At 39.9% G+C, this 9,910-nt stretch overlaps 1 pseudogene; it reads left to right on the top strand.

The window, feature by feature from the left end:
- LOC103075440 (store-operated calcium entry-associated regulatory factor-like) overlaps positions 1–3,098 on the top strand; it is a 67,090-nt pseudogene extending 63,992 nt beyond the window's left edge.
- Positions 3,099–9,910: the final 6,812 nt, after the last annotated feature.

The raw sequence follows: 9,910 nt of genomic DNA, 5'->3' as shown, positions 1-9,910 counted from the left end.
GTGGGATCCTCCCGGACCGGGGCACGAACCCGTGTCCCCTGCATCGGCAGGCGGACTCTCAACCACTGCGCCACCAGGGAAGCCCTGGGCAGTTCTTTTAAAGTAACAATGAAGCACTGTGGTAGGAATAGCAATGGTCCCACACAATGACCACATCCTAAACCCTGTACCTGAGAGTAAGTTATATTATGTGGCAAAAGGGCTTTTGTAGATGTGATTTAATTAAGGATTTTGAGATGAAGAGATTCTTCTAGATTATCTGGGTGGGTCCAACCTAATCACGTGAGTTCTCAGAAGAACGTAAGAATTAGGTCAGAGAGATGCAACATTGCTGACCTTGAAGATAGAGGCAAGGGGCCTCGAACCAAGGAATGTGGGCAGCCTCTAGAAGCTAGAAAAGGTAAGGGGATGAATTCCCCCTATATCCTCCAGGAAAAAATGCAGCCCTGCCAACACACTCATTTTAGTCCAGGGAGAATGGCGTCAGACTCCTAACCTCTAGAACTGTCAGATAATCCATTTGTGTTGATTTTAGCCACTGAGTTTATGGTAATTTGTGTTAAAAAAGAGATAACAGGCCCAAAATGGAGTCACTTATACTAAGCTCCACATCACCAAACTGAGACTTACTACCTAATTTAATTATAATTTCAGACTCTCCCAGGAATAGAATCTTAAAACAGTCAGGAATGACCTGGTCAGCGCTACTGAACCTGCCTGATAGAAGCCTGTGCCCCCACTAAAGGAAGGTGACCTTGCATATCCAATTGCTGTGTGCTAGTGTAACTTCCTTGTCCTGCTCCCTTCATAAAAGCCTTTCATTTTGTACAGCTCCTCAGAGCCCCTTTCCGTCTGCTGGATGCGACACCACCTGGTTCATGAATCACTGAATAAAGGCAGTAAGATCTTTAAAGTTTACTCAGGCGAATTTTGATTTTTAATTTTGTAGCAGCAATGGGATCTGGAGGAAACTCCCAACAACTGTGGGGGCAACAAGAAACACAGGCAGTGGTACCCACAAATGCTTTTAGTTCTCTGCCTTTCTTGCCATTTCCAAGGGTTCTCCTTGGTTCAGAGCTATGTTCTCTTTGCACTGAGCCACTGATGTAATTGGCTTTCTAGCCCAGGGCAGGTCAGCTTGAGTTAGCAGACAGTTCTACTAGAATCCAAGTCCCAAGCTCTTGGCCCAGTCCCTGGTTCCACTTTGGGAAATGCTGGTGGTTTAGTCCGCAGTGCCCCATTTGACTGGAATCCCAGTCCACAGTCCCCATTTGTGGGGGATGTGCTGGTTCAGTCCTTTCCCCAGTTCTACACTGGAATTGCTGGTGGTGCACACAAGGCCTTCTCTTGGCCAGTCCACAGTAACAGCTCTTTGGTTACTGCTGGTGTGTTAACATGCACAGGAGGGAAAGGCTATTTCTAATGGGAATCTCAGAAGCCAAAAGCTGCAACACTTGTGGACATGGATTGAGTACTTCAAAGCTGTTAGAGCACTCACCACCTAACTCCAAGACTCCTGTGTTAGAATACGTTGATCGCAGAATGGGTTAGATTAACACTAGGTCACTCAACATCCTCAAGAAAATTTCCATGCAGCGAGGTACACTGCAAAACACCACACAATCCCCGACCCAGTGGCACATGCTTCTTAGGTATTTATTTGGCTCCAAGAGACCCAAAGCTTAGCTGAAGAAATGGGATCCTGAAATTCCCAAGAACCGAGCACACCTTCTGGCACACCTGCTTGTTTACGTCTAAGAACTGTGGTCTCAGGAGCTGTGGATATCCACAAAAATGGCAGAATCTTACCAAGACAACCTAAAATTATAATGGCCTTTATGAGGAATGTTCCAAGACAAGATCAATTAAGAAATGCACTTTAAAACAAGGGCTCCTAAATCAAACAAGCAGAATAGGTTACCTAATTTAGTTGTTATGCAGAAGCCTCCAGAGGGCTTCAAAACTACAAAATAGTTTCATTAGAAGAGTCATTGCCAAAAGCTAATGAAAAATTAAAGATATAAGATGCACATAAAATAAAAGACTATGACATAACTCATGCCACTCCCCTCCATCCCTCTTTATCTGCCATCTTCCCCAAGCACCCTGGCCAAGGCTGGCGGGCTGGAAGTAGCCAGACGCTGCCCTCTCCTAGCTTCCTTTCATTTCTGCTGACCGTGGGCCCTGCCCAGGGCGGGAACGGCTTAGACAGAATATTTTTGTGGGATGTAAAAGCTCTTACCCTCCACTAGGACCGCTATACCACTTCTCGTGGGTTGGCTCCAATCCCACAGTGAAATGTATTGGAGGCATAGCTGGATGGGATGCTTATACCCCCAAATTCATACAGTGTCAGAACAAAGGGTGGGATGGTTATGATGTACAGTGGGAATGTAGGACTGATTTAGATATCAAGTACAAATTTGGAAAAACTGCCAGGCTGTAAAAGCTATGAATCCTCTGAAGGTATATACTAAGAGGCTCCTATACCTTGGAGTATAACTTAGATCACATGGAACTTGGCCTGAAGAAATTGAGAGAGTCTAGGGAAAACCATGGCTTTAACTCTTTCTCTGATTATTATAATAAGTTGTACTCCCCAGATTCATGTGGCATCAGTGGACTGATTACCATCGTGGTGCTACTTGCTATTGACTTTGGAGTTTATATATTGTTCCTTAAGTGATGGTCAAGATCCTCCTCCACCATATCCTGAGTACACTCCACATTCCCACCATTATCAGAGAGTCAGCAACTCAGCAGGAGCCCCTCCTGTGGGCTTTCAGGCTGAGTTCACAGGTCAACATGGTGCAACCTCTGGTTTTGGCAGTGCTTGCATGGACAGCAAGGAAACGAACATTCAGAACTAGGGCTCTGGACTGGCTTGGGAACTGGAGGAATATTAGAATATTTGGCAGCAATAGAGCAGCAACACCCTTCTCAGACTCATGGTACCACCCATCTCACCCTCCCTCATACTCCAGCACGTGGAAGAGCCCTGCTTACCACTTCTTGGAGGCACAGGTAGCTCTCTGGCATATTCAAGCTCAGAGACCAGACCCAGAACAGCAGCAGGATATGGTGGTACTAGAAGGTGATAAAGTAAAAAGTTGAAGTCACACACTGGTTGCAAAAGTTCTAATTTTTCATCACTTTCTTTTTAAAGCAGTGCTACCTGCTAACAGCTGGGGAAAGGGAATATACAAAAGTTCTGTGGTGTTTTGTTCTGTACAGATTTTTGTATTATTTGAGGCTAAGAGGTGATATATGACAAAATGCTTATGTAGAGAATTATATGTTTGTGTAACATGCAGATGTATATTACAGTTTTTGAAAGTGATGATTACTGTGGAATGCTAAAAATGTATTGTTTAATTTATAAAACCTGTGATGCCATAAGAAGCATTAAGAATGAAGTCTTTATACCAATAGACACTGAGTACAGAAAATTTCAGACTTAGGTGGTTTTAGTTTATGAGTCATTACCTCATAGAAACAATGATAATATACTTGGTATTTATTACTGGGTGTTTACTGTTCTTCAGATATTTAAACCAAGCTTTGGACTACTAATTATACTTATCTGTGTGTTTTGATCACTTTTGAGCTCAGGAGCTTTGAATTCTTCAGTGGTGGGTGAGGTTCTAGTAAATGAGAATTACCTTTTTTGGAAAAGTAGAAAATAAGTATCTAGAAGATTGTTGTGAATGTTTGTGTGCTGAAAAAAACACTTGAAACATCCATTTCATTTTAGAAATTGAAATATTTCAATTTTTACAATATTGATTTACAATATTATATTAGTTTCAGATGTACAACACAGTGAGTGACTCAATATTTTTATATATTATACTCCATTTCAAGTTATTATAAATTATTGGCTATATTCCCAGTGCTATATAATATATCCTTTTAGCTTAATTAATTAATTAATTAATTAATAGCCACGCAGCACAGCTTGTGGGATCTTAATTCCCTGATCAGGGACTGAACCCAGGCCCTCGGCAGTGAGAGCACAGAGTCCTAACCACTGGACTGCCAGGCAATTCCCTAGCTTATTTATTTTACAGATAGGGTTTTGTGCCTCTTAATCTCCTAACCCTATTTTGTCCCTCCCCACTTCCCTCTCCCCACTGGTAACCACTAGCTTATTCTCTATACCTGTGAGTTTGTTTTGTTATATTCATTCGTTTTATTTTTTAGATTCCACATATACATGATAACATACAGTATTTGTCTTTCTCTGTCTGACTTATTTCACTAAGTATAATACTCTCTAGGTCCATCCACATTGTTGCAAATGGGAGAATTTCATTCTTTTTTATGGCTACTCTGTTGTAGACATTTTATTTATACACACACACACACACACACACACAGACACGCACACACACACACACACACGTCTTCTTTATTCATTCATCTGTTGCTGATGGACCATATTCATTTTTTAAAGAGGTAAAGTTCAAATACTTCAACAAATGTCTCCTAATAGCAAAATCATGCAGTTCTCTGTGGAATCTCGAGTGTTGCTGTAGCAGTCTGTTCAATCTTACATTAAAATGACAGAAAAATAAAATAAAATAAGACCACCTGTGGCTGCAGGTGATCCTCTTCACTTCTTGGTCAAGGACCGAACTAAGGATTAAAGAATTTTCTAAACCAAGGGAGGATTCCCCGAAAGTTTTCTGAAAAATTTAGAGCCCTTGAGGCCTATGACCCCAGGCTGCCAGGTCTTTATCAGCTTGTGCACATGCTGGTAGCACCTGGTGAAGCCCAAAAATGGATGCGGAAAGCAGAACGGCACGACCCAAGGATGACATTTGAGATCCTCAGTCTTCAACACGGTCTCCTTATGGACGAGGAAAAGCTTGCAAAATAGCAACTGATCTTTTAAAAGCTATTTCTAGAGTCTTCCCCGCCTGCACTGATCGGTCAAACATGCAAACAAAAGGAAGATAAATCTGTAGCGGACTTTAAAGCCTATCTGGAAAATCTCTTCCTACGGCATTCTGGGTTCCATACAATAAATTTTGTCACCCAACCTGCTCCAGCTGCCTTATTTGTAAATGGATTATCTCTTGATGTTAGTGGTTTGATAAAAGGCAGAAAAAAGGATGGGAGGCCCTTGGCCTGACTGGACTTGTGACTATAGCTGAGCACTTTGAAAGGATTGTAAACAAAGGTCCATCAAGCTGCAATCACCCCAAGGCCAGAAACCTAAAATAACACCTGGGCGTCCTCCACTGTAATCTGCTAGGGGTCCATCATCAAAATGCTGGCCCATGGGTCAATGTCTCATTTGTAATCACCTGGGACAGTGGGAAAATATTTTCCTCAAAGGTTTTATGCAAATCCTTCCACATCAAGTTGAATGCCCCCACATACCTACCATTGAAGGAGGACTCCCAAATGGTTCACTGCCGGGGTTGATGGGTCTCTGAAGGATTTTCTGGTAAACTGCTATGCTATTCCCTTAAATAGCCAAGGGAAACTAAAATTAAAATTAATGGAAAACCATGCCAAATTCTGGTAGATACTGGAGCCTGCAGATGGGATCCTGGGAAAACTGTCAGAAGCCAGTGAAGGGTGAGAATTCTTACCAAAAACAGCTCTCCTGAATCTCTGCCTGTAGTGCTTGGTGGAAAGAGGAAAATACACCTTCACACTGTCCCTCTTTAGACTTATCAGCATTAAATATAAAGCTTTTATTCTACTTAAGTTTACTAAAGTCAAATAAGCTCATGTTATCTTTGTTACAGAATCTGTCAGCAAGAAAAATAGCTTGGGATGACAGCAGACTTTGTCCAATGTCCCGAGAAGTTTTCGTGGATAGTTAAAACATAATTGTTAAGAACAACTGATGCAGACAGATATAAGTGAGATAAAAGTTTTTAGGTGAACTTTGAGCAATAACTATGTGTAAAAGTATGTCTACTGAAAAATAGTTTGCCAAATAGTTTTATAAACTGAAACTTTAAAGTTTTGATAAGTTAACTTGAATGATGGAAATTCACTGAAAATCTAGATCATTTCCAAATACAGAAACATTCATTACTGAATACAGATTTATCCACTTCTAGCTTTTTATCAGAGGAACTAAAGCTATTTGGGTCTACCAGTAAACATGTCTTCTTCCTCATTTAAAAAACTGTACTGTGAGAAAGCATATGCTTCTAGAGGTAATTCATGTATTCATCCATTTGCCAATCTGAAAAACGCTAGTGTAAGAGACAATCTACAATTGCTTGCTTCTTAGTTTTCCCTAGAAATTAAAGGTTCTTAGACTTAAGAATTCTAATCAATATATGTACTTAAAACTACTTAGAAATAATAAGGATGAAAGGAAACAAGTGTTTACAGAAATTAGGTAAAGAAAGCAAAATGATTGGTCCAGGATGAGAAAGAGTAAAAACATAGGACAAAATCTGAAGGGGTATTAAAAGAAAACTTGTGGAAGTTTTGTGGAAAAGGAATCTTAGGAAAGGAATTTTATGCATGGTCAAGCTAAGACTGGAATGAATTAATTTAAAAAGGGAGTTTTTATATCAAAAGTACACTGGTACAAAATCAGAATTTGTTTTTCTCTTTCAAAGTTGTTTTGTTTTTTTTTGTGACTTTTGGTCTGCTTTTGCTAAGAATGATATTGCGAAGGGTGTTCTTTACCTTTTGAGTAATCTGCCTAGAAAGCAAATATTTTCTGTTTTTTACCAAAATAATTTCCTGTGCTTCATGTTGTCTTAGGTCTTTGAATATTTAAGAAAACTGAGTTTTCTCAATTGTAAAAGAGCTAAGTTTTGCTTACAACTATGTAACCTTTTGTATATGCCTTGGAAATCTTTTACTGTCACTTTGGTTAAATATCTAAGTGTTGCTTCATGACGATCTTTATTTAGTCAAGGGTCAAAAACTTTCTATATTTATTCACAAACTTTGCCAAATTCCCAATGAAGTCTTTTTGACTTAGAAGTAACTTTGGGATTTTTTCCAGAGGATCCCTGGAACATCTCAGAAGATGTGTTCTCTCTCCTTATATTGATAAAAAAGAAGATGTTGAGCTAATTAGGCTTATTTAATATGTTAAATTATATGGGAAGCATTGTTAAATAAAAAGTAATACCAAGCCTTCTTTATGTTGTACTCATAAAGGTATAAGTTATAAGTGTTCCAGAAATTATATGAAATCCCTAAAATTCTGACGTGTCCTGGAATGTTATCAGTCATAATTCTAGTTATCTTAAAATATTGTATGTCTCAGAAATAACCAAATTTCTATTGTATTATAATGAATTCTAATCAGATCTTTAATTATTGCCATTATTAAAATCTTTTATCATTTACAGGCAGTTATTGTCCTACTCTGATGCTTTTGTAAAAGTGAGATTCATGGAAAGGACCCTACCAAGTATTCTTGACCCCGGACACTACAGCCAAATTACGAGGTGTTGAAACTTTGGGACATATTTCACAGCTGAAGAAGACCCCATCTGCCATCTGGTCTTGTGTAAATGCCGGAGACCTCAAAATCAAATTGACTAGGAAGAGTCAACATTGAGGTAGACTGCTTCCTCCCAAAACGTCAGATCAAGGGGATCAAGCACGCTTCCTTCCATTCCTCCTTCCCTTTCTGACCATTCTTTTCTTAATTCTTACACCGTGAGGCTCTTTATGATTCTTTTGTCCACCTTTTTCCTTGCTCTGGCCTGAAAAGTTTACTGTTCACATACCTCAGGCCACTGTATATGAGGATAAACTGACTGTTGGATTTGCTTTGTTGCTGGTGATCCTGTAGCTCTTTCTGCCCGCCACAAATGTCTTCCTGATTTCCAACACCTCAGTTTCTCAAAAAAATAAAAAAACACAAAAAACAAAAAGCAAAACTCATCCCTGTCTCTATTGTGTCAGACCCTCTGACCTTGGGAGTGCATTTCCTTGTCTCTGGTTAACAACCTGAAACCCAGAGAACCTTGCATCCAGGCTGTGTATAAGGAAAGGAACCCAAGGCACAGGTAAGTAGAATAAAACCTCCCATGTAGTCTACCGACTCTTAAATTTTACTGACCTGGCTGTCACTTTCTAGGCCTGAGCCACAGACTCAAACGGGAATTACCAGGAGGCATTCGTGATACAAAACTAGCTTCCTTTGGTAGATCACTCCTCCCCTTGCTCAGAGTAAATGCAAACAAAGCTACGATCAGAAACCTCTCCTTAACTTTTGAAGATTTTGTAGAATCTGCCGTTAAAGCAATAGCTGCCCCACAAAAATTCTTAAATTCTCTGGCCACAGCTGTTCTTGCTAACAGGCTAGCCCTTGATTATCTTCTAGCTGAGCAAGGAGGTGCTTGTGCAATGGCCAACACCACTTGCTGAAACTGAAGAAATTGAAACTCAGCTACATAAAATCACTGAACAAGGCACTTGGCTTAAGAAATTGACTCCTTTCTTTGACTTATTTGATTCTGATTGGTTTGGGTCTCGGGTAACACGGCTCTGAAATGCACTCCAGACATTGAGAATTATCCTGCTTATAATAATCATAGTAGTTCCCCTGGTGTACTATATTCTCTCAGAAGCTTTAAATTCATGTTTGCAACTGCCAGTCACCAAACAAATGATCTCCCTAAGACTAGAATGTCAGAAAAGGAATGAAGAGAATGACCAACCAAAGGAATGAAGAAATGAAGAGAATGACTGCAGTTGTGACCTGTGAATACCACAGAGATCCAGCAAAAAGATATCATGACCTGTAAATACCACACAGAGGGTCAGGAAAAACTGTGCGAATTCCAGAGAGGTAGCTGGGAGTAGTGCTAATGGCTTAAATTTTGATAGCATCTCTGTGAGACTGAGAGCTTGACCAAAAGGGGGATATTGTTAAAAAAGAGACAACAGGCCCCAAATGGGGTCACTTATACTAAGCACCACATAACCAAATTGAGACTTAATACCTAACTTTATTATAGTTTCAGCCTTTCCCAGGAATGGAAACTTAAACCAGTCAATCAGGAATTACCTGGTCAGCACTAGTGAGGTCATCTGCTTGACAGACAACTGCCATCCTCTCTAGGAAGATGACCTTGCCATAACCAGTCCACTTTTTGTTAGTATAACTTCCTCGTCCAACCCCTTTCTGCCTATAAAATCTTTCATTTCATACAGCTCCTTGGAGCTCCCTTTTATCTGCTAGATGGGATGCTGCCCAATTCATGAATTACTGAATAAAGCAAGTAAGATCTTTAAAATTTACCCATTTGAATTTTGCTTTTTAACATTTGTTACAGCAGCAACAGGAACTCATATAAGCATTCACATATATTCTTATTCTTTTCTTTCATTCATTCATTCATTCATCACTCAACAACTATGTGCCAGGCCCTATCAGTAAAACACAATTTCTGCTCATAATCTATGTGGGGACACAGATAATTAATACCCACTTTGAAAATCTCTGTAATGGAAAAATTAAAGCTCAGTTTGATGAGCACTATAACAAAGGTCAGACAGATTTCTATGGCAACACATAGGAAGCACCTAACACATCTTGGGAGTGGGGCTGATGGTAGTCAGGGAAGACATCCTGTAGGAAATGCCATTTAAGCAGAGACCTAAAAGGATGAGCAGAATTAACCAGAATACGAGCAGTGTGGCCTGGGGCATGCTAAAAAGTGTTTGGTGGTGTATTAGTTATGTTTCTCCAGAGAAACAGAACAAACAGAATGTGTACATATGTATATAGAGAGGTTTATTTCAAGGAATTGGCTCACATAATTGTGCAGGTTTGATAATTCTAAAATCTACAAAGTAGGCTTGCAGGCTAGAGGCCCAGGGAAGAATTGCAGTTTGAGTCCAAGGGCCAACTGCTGGCAGAATTCCTTCTTGCTTGGTGGAGGTCAGTCTTTTTTTTTTTTTT

This window comes from Lipotes vexillifer, unplaced genomic scaffold (assembly GCF_000442215.2).
Source record: "Lipotes vexillifer unplaced genomic scaffold, Lipotes_vexillifer_v1.1 scaffold1272, whole genome shotgun sequence".
NCBI classification, from domain to species: domain Eukaryota; kingdom Metazoa; phylum Chordata; class Mammalia; order Artiodactyla; family Lipotidae; genus Lipotes; species Lipotes vexillifer.
This window is presented reverse-complemented; position numbering and strand designations above follow the sequence as displayed.